The 11,326-nt window shown below is 47.6% G+C and overlaps 2 protein-coding genes across 4 annotated transcripts in view; one reads left to right on the forward strand and one right to left on the reverse strand.

Moving 5' to 3' along the window:
- Positions 1–11,326, forward strand: part of LOC136617429 (zinc finger protein 300-like) — a 1,148,901-nt gene that overhangs the window by 907,438 nt on the left and 230,137 nt on the right. The window lies entirely within an intron of this gene.
- The window catches only part of LOC136617486 (zinc finger protein 84-like), a 522,213-nt gene that overhangs the window by 45,692 nt on the left and 465,195 nt on the right, over positions 1–11,326 (reverse strand). The gene's annotated exons all lie outside the window — the stretch shown is intronic.

The following is an 11,326-nucleotide window of genomic DNA, read 5'->3' on the forward strand; positions in this document are numbered from 1 at the left end:
CCAAAGAACATAGACAATTAATAACCCTTAGATGTGTAGATGGAGAAACTTCCAAGAAAGCCAAGGTGGCAGTCAGTAGTTACCTATACCATCAAAAGGCACTTAGAAACTGACCGTAAGATTTCTGGCAGACCGAAGGCTACTACAAAACCACATGTCAAGAGTCAACAGTTTGTGTGATCGGCGTCTCAGAGCACTGAACCTTCAAGCACAGCTTAATGCAGCAAAAAATAAACCAGTTTCCATTTCAGCTGGGATGAGAAGACTTCTGTCTGCAGGTCTGAAAGGTAGAGTAGCAGTAAAAAAGCCACTGCTAAGGTTGCCTGGGCTTAGCAGCAGATCCAGTGGACTATTGAAGAGCGGAAGGTCTTATTGACTGATGAATCAAAATCTGACATCTTTGGTGCACCGCAGAAGGTTTTTGTACGCCGTCAAGTAGGTGACGGGATGGTTCCTTAGTGTGTGACACCAACTGGATCTAGAGTTGGCAACTTGCACAGGGTGACTGGCACACTGAACACAAAGGGCTACCACAGAATTTTTATACACCATGCAATACCCTCTGGTGAACGCCTAGTTGGTCAGGCGTTCACATTACAGCAAGACAATGATCCAAAAGATACTTCTTGGTTACGTTACAGCTACTAAGGAAGACAAGAAGAGCCGGCTACAGAGAATGGAAAGGCCTGCACCGTCTCCAGACTTAAACCCTATTGAGCCTGTTTGGGGTTTAATCTATGCCTTCTCCAGGCAATTAGATCCCTGCTATGACCACCAGTATTGTCACAGGATACACATGCCATTGGGAAAGAGAGCCTACAGGTTCATGTAACTAAAAGGAGCCATGTTCTTATTAACATCCATTAACCCCTTAATGACATGGCCAGCTTCAGTTTTTCTTACTTCCTTTCAAATAGCATAACTCCTATTTATCCATCACCCTCGATGTCTGAGAGTTGTTGTATTTTATGGGGCGAGTTGTATATTTACTGAAAAACCTTAAATTCTAAGTGGAGTAAAATGTAAATAAAAGGCGATTCTGCTATCTTGACTGGTTAAATGTATTCTGTGGGTCGGTACAATTACTACAAGGCTAAATTTATGTAGTTTTCTCTTTTTTTGCTGTTGTTGCACTACTTTTATAAAATAAAATGCCTTTGGAAAAAAATACAATTTTTTTCTGTCGCCATCTTCTGACCGCCATAACTATTTTATTTTCCTGTCAACATAATTATGTGAGGTGCAGATTTTGTGGGACATCCTGTTTTTACTAGTACTATTTTGGAGTACTTACAACTTATATATATATATATATATATATATATATATATATATATATATATATATATATATATATATATATATATATATATATATATATGTGGGATATAGGAAGATATAGCATGCTGCTAGTATAAGTAGTGAAGGGGTTAAACGAAACCTTTTCTATATACCAGTGAATGGTAGGGGATGAAGACAGACAGAAGATAAGATAGTCCACCAGACCCCCTCCCTTGCATTCCTTCTCACTGAATTCATAACGGTTTCATTGTATGTTATAGTTACACCTTAAAGGTGTAACTTATGTTAATCATTTTAGTTGTACCCCATCATGTATTCTTAGTAGTTTTGGAGGTATGTACTTTTGCTGTGATGTCATTTATGATATATAAATCACATGCAACTTTGAATACAATAGAAATCCTTTGATACCGCAACAGGCTGGTGTGATTTTGTATTTCTCCTTAGGGCCCATGCTTCTACAAGGGATCTGATTGTCTTCTCCTTGGTAACCAAACTTTCTTCACATATATATCACACATATATACCTACATTTATACCCACATATATACCACAGATATTTACGGCACATAAAACATACACACATACATATTTTATATATATATATATATATATATATATATATATATATCAACATATATATACCACACATGTATACCCACATATATAACACACATATACCATACATGCATATCCACATATATACACCACACATATGTATTCCACAAATATATAGCTGACATATATACCACACATATACACCCACATATATACAACACATATACACCCACATATATACACCCCTATATAGCACACATATATAACACTAATAGCAAAAACAATTAACTGATACATTGATCTACAATTTTCTTAATATTCCCCACTTTACATCAATACATCAACACAGTATGTTAGTAAGACTGTCTCAAATCTATATATATAAAGCTGAAAGCCCTCACTGACTCACTCACTCACTCAATGACTCACTCACTCACTCACTGACTGACTCACCAAAAGTTCTCCAACTTCCCGATATCGTAGAAACATGAATTTTGGCACGAGCATAGATTATCTCCAAAATAGGAAAAGTAATTGGGTCCCAACTCGATTATTCAATTCTAGCGCAAAAGAATTGGCGTCGAAATTTTACGTACATAATTAGAGATGAGCGAGCACCAAAATTTTTCGCGATGCTCGAGGGTTCGTTTCGAGTAACGAACCCTATTGAAGTCAATGGGCGACTCGAGCATTTTTGTATATGACCGATGCTCGCTAAGGTTTCCATTTGTGAAAATCGGGGCAATTCAAGAAAGTGATGGGAACGACACAGAAACGGATAGGGCAGGCGAGGGGCTACATGTTGGGCTGCATCTCAAGTTCCCAGGTCCCACTATTAAGCCACAATAGCGGCAAGAGTGCCCCCCCCCCCCCCAACAACTTTAAAGGAGTTGTCCCGCGCCGAAACGGTTATTTTTTTTTTTTTTTAACCCCCCCCCCCCCCCCCCCCCGTTCAGCGCGAGACAACCCCGATGCAGGGGTTAAAAAAACACACCGGGTAGTACTTACCCGAATCCCGGCGGTCCGGCGTCTTCATACTCACCTGCTGAAGATGGCCGCCGGGATCCTGTCTCTCCGTGGACCGCAGGGCTTCTGTGCGGTCCATTGCCGATTCCAGCCTCCTGATTGGCTGGAATCGGCACGTGACGGGGCGGAGCTACACGGAGCCGGCATTCTGCACGAGCGGCCCCATTGAAGACAGCAGAAGACCCGGACTGCGCAAGCGCGGCTAATTTGGCCATTAGAGGCCGAAAATTAGTCGGCACCATGGAGACGAGGACGCCAGCAACGGAGCAGGTAAGTATAAAACTTTTGATAACTTCTGTATGGCTCATAATTAATGCACAATGTATATTACAAAGTGCATTAATATGGCCATACAGAAGTGTATAGACCCACTTGCTGCCGCGGGACAACCCCTTTAACATCTGAAAAGCCCTCATTAGCATGGCATACCTTAGCTAAGCACCACACTACCTCCAACAAAGCACAATCACTGCCTGCATGACACTCCGCTGCCACTTCTCCTGGGTTACATGCTGCCCAACCCCCCCTCCTGCACGACCCAGTGTCCACAGCACACACCAAAGTGTCCCTGCCCAGCCTTCAGCTGCCCTCATGCCACGCCACCCTCATGTCTATTTATAAGTGCGTCTGCCACAGGAAAAGCAGGAACACACTGCAGAGGGTTGGCACGGCTAGGCAGCGACCCTCTTTAAAAGGGGCGGGGCGATAGCCCACAATGCTGTACAGAAGCAATGAGAAATCCAATCCTGTGCCACCGCCATCAGGAGCTGCACACGTGGGCATAGCAATGGGGAATCTATGTGCCACACACTATTTATTCTGTCAAGGTGTCTGCATGCCCCAGTCAGACCGCGTTTTTTTATATATAGTCACAGGCAGGTACAACTCCGCAATGGGAATTCCGTGTGCACCCACAGCATGGGTGGCTCCCTGGAACCCACCGGCGGTACATAAATATATCCCATTGCATTGCCCAACACAGCTGAGGTAGTAATGTCATGTTTAATGCAGGTGGGCTTCGGCGGAGAAGAGAAGTCTGGGGAAATCCAGGCTTTGTTCATCTTGATGAGTGTTAGCCTGTCGGCACTGTCGGTTGACAGGCGGGTACGCTTATCTGTGATGATTCCCCCAGCCGCACTAAACACCCTCTCCGACAAGACGCTAGCCGCAGGACAAGCAAGCACCTCCAGGGCATACAGCGCGAGTTCAGGCCACGTGCCCAGCTTCGACACCCAGTAGTTGTAGGGGGCAGAGGCGTCACGGAGGACGGTCGTGCGATCGGCTAGGTACTCCCTCACCATCCTTTTACAGTGCTCCCGCCGACTCAGCCGTGACTGGGGAGCGGTGACACAGTCTTGCTGGGGAGCCATAAAGCAGTCAAGGGCCTTAAAGAGTGTTGCCCTGCCTGTGCTGTACATGCTGCCTGATCTCCGCGCCTCCCCTGCTACCTGGCCCTCGGAACTGCGCCTTCGGCCACTAGCGCTGTCGTATGGGAATTTTACCATCAGTTTGTCCGCCAGGGTCCTGTGGTATAGCAACACTCTCAAACCCCTTTCCTCTTCGGGTATGAGAGTGGAAAGGTTCTCTTTATACCGTGGGTCGAGCAGTGTGTACACCCAGTAATCCGTAGTGGCCAGAATGCGTGTAACGCGAGGGTCACGAGAAAGGCATCCTAACATGAAGTCAGCCATGTGTGCCAGGGTACCTGTACGCAACACATGGCTGTCCTCACTAGGAAGATCACTTTCAGGATCCTCCTCCTCCTCCTCAGGCCATACACGCTGAAAGGATGACAGGCCAGCAGCATGTGTACCCTCACCAGTGGGCCAAGCTGTCTCTTCCCCCTCCTCCTCATCTTCCTCCTCCTCCTCCTCACCGCGCTGAGATATAGACAGGAGGGTGCTCTGACTATCCAGCGACATACTGTCTTCCCCCTGCTCTGTTTCCGAGTGCAAAGCGTCTGCCTTTATGCTTTGCAGGGAACTTCTCAAGAGGCATAGCAGAGGAATGGTGACGCTAATGATTGCAGCATCGCCGCTCACCATCTGGGTAGACTCCTCAAACTTTCCAAGGACCTGGCAGAGGTCTGCCAACCAGGCCCACTCTTCTGAAAATAATTGAGGAGGCTGACTCCCACTGCGCCGCCCATGTTGGAGTTGGTATTCCACTATAGCTCTACGCTGCTCATAGAGCCTAGCCAACATGTGGAGCGTAGAGTTCCACCGTGTGGGCACATCGCACAGCAGTCGGTGCACTGGCAGATTAAACCGATGTTGCAGGGTGCGCAGGGTGGCAGCGTCCGTGTGGGACTTGCGGAAATGTGCGCAGAGCCGACGCACCTTTCCGAGCAGGTCTGACAAATTAAAGACGTGGGCCAGGCATGGCACGTGCGTGAGGCTGCCGAGCTGCAGAGCCGCCACCAGGTTACGGTGTCACACACGACCATGCCCGGTTGGAGGCTCAGCGGCGCAAGCCAGCGGTCGGTCTGCTCTGTCAGACCCTGCAGCAGTTCGTGGGCCGTGGGCCTCTTCTCTCCTAAGCTGAGTAGTTTCAGCACGGCCTGCTGACGCTTGCCCACCGCTGTGCTGCCACGACGCGCGACACCGACTGCTGGCGACATGCTGCTGCTAACACATCTTGATTGCGAGACAGAGGTTGCGTTGGAGGAGGAGGAGGAGGGTGCTTTAGTGGAGGAAGCATACACCGCCGCAGATACCACCACCGAGCTGGGGTCCGCAATTCTGGGGGTGGGAAGGACGTGAGCGGTCCCAGGCTCTGACTCGGTCCCAGCCTCCACTAAATTCACCCAATGTGCCGTCAGGGAGATATAGTGGCCCTGCCCGCCTGTGCTTGTCCACGTGTCCGTTGTTAAGTGGACCTTAAGTGGCAGTAACCGCGTTGGTGAGGGCACGTACAATGTTGCGGGAGACGTGGTCGTGCAGGGCTGGGACGGCACATCGGGAAAAATAGTGGCGACTGGGAACTGAGTATCGCGGGGCCGCCGCCGCCATCATACTTTTGAAGGACTCCGTTTCCACAACCCTATACGGCAGCATCTCCAGGCTGATAAATTTGGCTATGTGGACGGTTAACGCTTGAGCGTGCGGGTGCGTGGCGGCGTACTTGCGCATGCGCTCAAACACTTGCGCTAGCGACGGCTGGACGTTGCGCTGAGAGACATTGGTGGATGGGGCCGAGGACAGCGGAGGTGAGGGTGTGGGTGCAGGCCAGGAGACGGTCGTGCCTGTGTCCTCAGAGGGGGGTTGGATCTCAGTGGCAGGTTGGGGCACAGGGGGAGAGGCAGCGGTGCAAACCGGAGGCGGTGAACGGCCTTCGTCCCACCTTGTGGGGTGCTTGGCCATCAAATGCCTGCGCATGCTGGTGGTGGTGAGGCTGGTGGTGGTGGCTCCCCGGCTGATCTTGGCGCGACAAAGGTTGCACACCACTGTTCGTCGGTCGTCTGCACTCTCAGTGAAAAACTGCCAGACCTTTGAGCACCTCGGCCTCTGCAGGGTGGCATGGCGCGAGGGGGCGCTTTGGGAAACAGTTGGTGGATTATTCGGTCTGGCCCTGGCTCTACCCCTGGCCACCGCACTGCCTCTTGAAACCTGCCCTGCTGCTGCCCTTGCCTCCCCCTCTGAAGACCTGTCCTCAGTAGGCGTAGCAAACCAGGTGGGGTCAGTCACCTCATCGTCCTGCTGCTCTTCCTCAGAATCCTCGGTGCGCTCCTCCCTCGGACTTACTGCCCTTACTACTACCTCACTGATAGCCAACTGTGTCTCATCGTCATCGGCCTCCTCACCCACTGAAAGGTCTTGAGACAGTTGCCGGAAGTCCCCAGCCTCATCCCCCGGACCCCGGGAACTTTCCAATGGTTGGGCATCAGTCACGATAAACTCCTCTGGTGGGAGAGGAACCACTGCTGCCCAATCTGAGCAGGGGCCCGAGAACAGTTCCTGGGAGTCTGCCCGCTCCTCAGAATGTCTCATTTTCATGGAGTGAGGAGGCTGGGAGGAAGGAGGAGCAGCAGCCAGAGGATTCTGAGTTGCAGCAGTGGACGGCGCAGAACTGTGGGTGGACGATAGGTTGCTGGAAGCACTTTCTGCCATCCACGACAGGACCTGCTCACACTGCTCATTTTCTAATAAAGGTCTACCGCGTGGACCCATTAATTGTGAGATGAATGTGGGGACGCCAGAAACGTGCCTCTCTCCTAATCGCGCAGCAGTCGGCTGCGACACACCTGGATCAGGATTTCGGCCTGTGCCCACACCCGGACTAGGGCCTCCGCGTCCTCGGCCGCGCCCGCGTCCTCTAGGCCTACCCCTACCCCTCAGCATGCTGTATTACCAGGAATGCAGAAACAGAACGCTGTAATTAAATGTGCCGCTTATTGGCCTGTTGTTGGAGGCTGACTTCGCTTACGGAAAGCCAGGAAATAATTTGGCGCAAGCCTGCTGTAACACTTAGCTGGCTGCGTATTTATTTGGAGAACTACTACCCCCAGCAGACACAGACCCAGAACACTGAGCACAGTGACAGGCAGGCCAAATAGATTTTTTTCCAATACTTTTTGGAAAAGGCCCACTGCCTATATTCAATCAATAATATATGTCTTCTGGCACTGCCTACACAATTCTGTCCCTGGAGTATTACTGCAGGGCGCAATGCTCTGCACGGCCGATATACAATATACAAATATACAGTACTGCACACGGTTAGATGTGGCCCTAAGAAGGACCGTTGGGGTTCTTGAAGCCTACACTAACTCCTAACACTCTCCCTATAGCAGCTCCGGCACCAACAGCACTTTCCCTCCTCTCTGTCAGAATGCATCTGAGGCGAGCCGCGGGAGGGGCCGACTTTTATACTCGGGTGACACCTGATCTCCCCAGCCACTCACTGCAGGGGGGAGGTATAGGGCTTGAACGTCGCAGGGGGAAGTTGTAATGCCTTCCCTGTCTTTCAATTGGCCAGAAAAGCGCGATAACGTCTCAGAGATGAAAGTGAAAGTAACTCGAACATCGCGTGGTACTCGTCACGAGTAACGAGCATCTCGAACACGCTAATACTCGAACGAGTATCAAGCTCGGACGAGTACGTTCGCTCATCTCTATACATAATCTAAATTTGTCACTTCCCAATGCCTTAGAAACATGAAATTTGGCACGAGCATTGATTATGTCATAAATATGAAAAGCTAATGGGTCCCAACTCGATTATTCAATTCTAGCGCAAAAGAATTAGCGTCCAAATTTTATGTACGGAATCTAATTCTCTCACTTCCTGATGTCATTTTATATAATGGAAACGTCGCATGGTTACCTCCCCGTGGTGTTTCCTGGGTAACGCAGAGAACTATGCAAAATGGTGAACATATGTTTTTCCTCAGTATCTCTAAAGTAACCACGACTTCATAAGACTTTCCGTGTGAACACCAGATAAACACCAGTACCAAATTAACTCGGGCGAAGCCGGGTATATCAGCTAGTCTATATATAAAGACGAAAGCCCTCACTGACTCACTGACTCACTGACTGACTCACTGACTGACTCACTGACTGACTCACTGACTGACTCACTGACTCACTGACTGACTGACTTACTGACTGACTCACTGACTGACTCACTGACTGACTCACTGACTGACTCACTGACTGACTCACTCACTCACTCACTGACTCGCCAAAAGTTCTCCAACTTCCCGATATCGTAGAAACATGAATTTTGGCACGAGCATAGATTATCTCCAAAATAGGAAAAGAAATTGGGTCCCAACTCGATTATTCAATTCTAGCGCAAAAGAATTAGCGTCCAAATTTTACGTACGGAATGTAATTTCTTCACTTTCCGGTGTCATAGAAACGTGAAATTTGGCACGAGCATTGATTATGTCATAAATAGGAAAAGTTCATAGGTCCCAACTCCATTATTCAATTCTATGCGCAAAAGAATTAGCGTCCAAATTTTACGTACGGAATGTAATTTCTTCACTTTCCGGTGTCATAGAAACGGGAAATCTGGCACGAGCATTGATTATGTCATAAATAGGAAAAGCTAATGGGTCCCAACTCGATTATTCAATTCTATGCGCAAAAGAATTAGCGTCCAAATTTTACGTACGGAATGTAATTTTTTCACTTTCCGGTGTCATAGAAACGTGAAATTTGGCACCAGCATTGATTATGTCATAAATAGGAAAAGCTAATGGGTCCCAACTCGATTATTTAATTCTATAAGCAAAAGAATTGGCGTCAAAATTTTATGTACGTAATCTAATTCTCTCACTTCCTGATGTCATTTTATATAAAGGAAACGTTGCATGGTTGCCTCCACGTGGTGTTTCCTGGGTAACGCAGAGAACTATGCAAAATGGTGAACATATGTTTTTCCTCAGTATCTCTAAAGTAACCACGACTTCATAAGATTTTCCGTGTGAACACCAGATTAACACCAGTACCAAATTAACTCGGGCGAAGCCGGGTATATCAGCTAGTATATATATATAAAGACGAAAGCCCTCACTGACTCACTGACTGACTCACTGACTCACTGACTGACTGACTGACTCACTGACTCACTGATCACTGACTGACTCGCCAAACGTTCTCCAACTTACCGATGTCGTAGAAACATGAAATTTGTCGCAAGCATAGATTATCTCAAAAATAGGAAAAGAAATTGGGTCCCAACTCGATTATTCAATTCTATGCGCAAAAGAATTAGCGTCCAAATTTTACGTGCGGAATGTAATTTTTTCACTTTCCGATGTCATAGAAACAGGAAATATGGCACCAGCATTGATTATGTCATAAATAGGAAAAGTTAATGGGTCCCAACTCGATTATTCAATTCTAGCGCAAAAGAATTAGTGTCCAAATTTTATGTACGTAATCTAATTCTCTCACTTCCTGATGTCATTTTATATGAAGGAAACGTCGCATGGTTACCTCCCCGCGGTGTTTCCTGGGTAACGCAGAGAACTATGCAAAATGGTGAACATATGTTTTTCCTCAGTATCTCTAAAGTAACCACGACTTCATAAGATTTTCCATGTGAACACCAGATAAATACCAGTACCAAATTAACTCCGGCGAAGCCGGGTATATCAGCTAGTATATATATATAACTCGGGCGAAGCTGGATATATCAGCTAGTATATATATAAAGACGAAAGCCCTCACTGACTCACTGACTGAGTTGCCAAAAGTTCTCCAACTTCCCGATGTCGTAGAAACATGAAATTTGGCACGAGCATAGATTATCTCCAAAATAGGAAAAGTAATTGGGTCCCAACTCGATTATTCAATTCTAGTGCAAAAGAATTAGCGTCGAAATTTAACGTACATAATCTAATTCACTCACTTCCCAATGTCATAGAAACGTGAAATTTGGCACGAGCATTGATTATGTCATAAATAGGAAAAGCTAATGGGTGCCAACTCGATTATTCAATTCTATGCGCAAAAGAATTAGCGTCCAAATTTTACGTGCGGAATGTAATTTTCTCACTTTCCGGTGTCATAGAAATGGGAAATTTGGCACGAGCATTGATTATGTCATAAATAGGAAAAGATAATGGGTCCCAACTCCATTATTCAATTCTAAGCGCAAAAGAATTAGCGTCCAAATTTTATGTACGTAATCTAATTCTCTCACTTCCTGATGCAATTTTATATGAAGGAAACGTCGCATGGTTGCCTCCACGTGGTGTTTCCTGGGTAACGCAGAGAACTATGCAAAATGGTGAACATATGTTTTTCCTCAGTATCTCTAAAGTAACCACGACTTCATAAGATTTTCCGTGTGAACAGCAGATAAACACCAGTACCAAATTAACTCGGGCGAAGCCGGGTATATCAGCTAGTATATATATATATGGGTTGCATATGTGATATATATGTTGGTATGTATGTGGGTATATATGTGTGTAATGTATATTGAACCTTCACCATAAAGCCTTGTTACACCTCGCTGCTTTAGGCCCCCTGCACACGAGCAGAAATTCTGCGGCGGGATTTCCTCCGCTGCAAGCCTGCATAGGATTGCGGTAAGAAACGCAATCCTATGCAGACGGCCGCGATTTGGTTTTGCGAAATATCGCGCGGCAAACAAACCGCAGCATGTACCATTTCTGTGCGGGGCGCGGGTGAGTACGCTCGGGTCCCTGCAGGTGCTCGGGTCCTCGCAGCCGGATCCGACTCGCCCGTCTGCAGGCGGCCTTAGACAGAGTGTCCGTGGACAGAGATCAGACGCCCACCGCGTCCGCAGACGATCCTCCCACCCCGCCAGCGGAAATCAACTGAAGAACATCACACCAACAGCTCCCAGCGAGCAGAGCGGACGGCCGACACTCTCACCGCGGGGACAGACAGGTGAGTATGAGGTCTGTAGGGGGCGCCAGATACCCGACCGTGGGCGTGATATATAATGACAACAC

Source organism: Eleutherodactylus coqui, chromosome 1, assembly GCF_035609145.1.
Source record: "Eleutherodactylus coqui strain aEleCoq1 chromosome 1, aEleCoq1.hap1, whole genome shotgun sequence".
NCBI classification, from domain to species: Eukaryota; Metazoa; Chordata; class Amphibia; order Anura; family Eleutherodactylidae; genus Eleutherodactylus; species Eleutherodactylus coqui.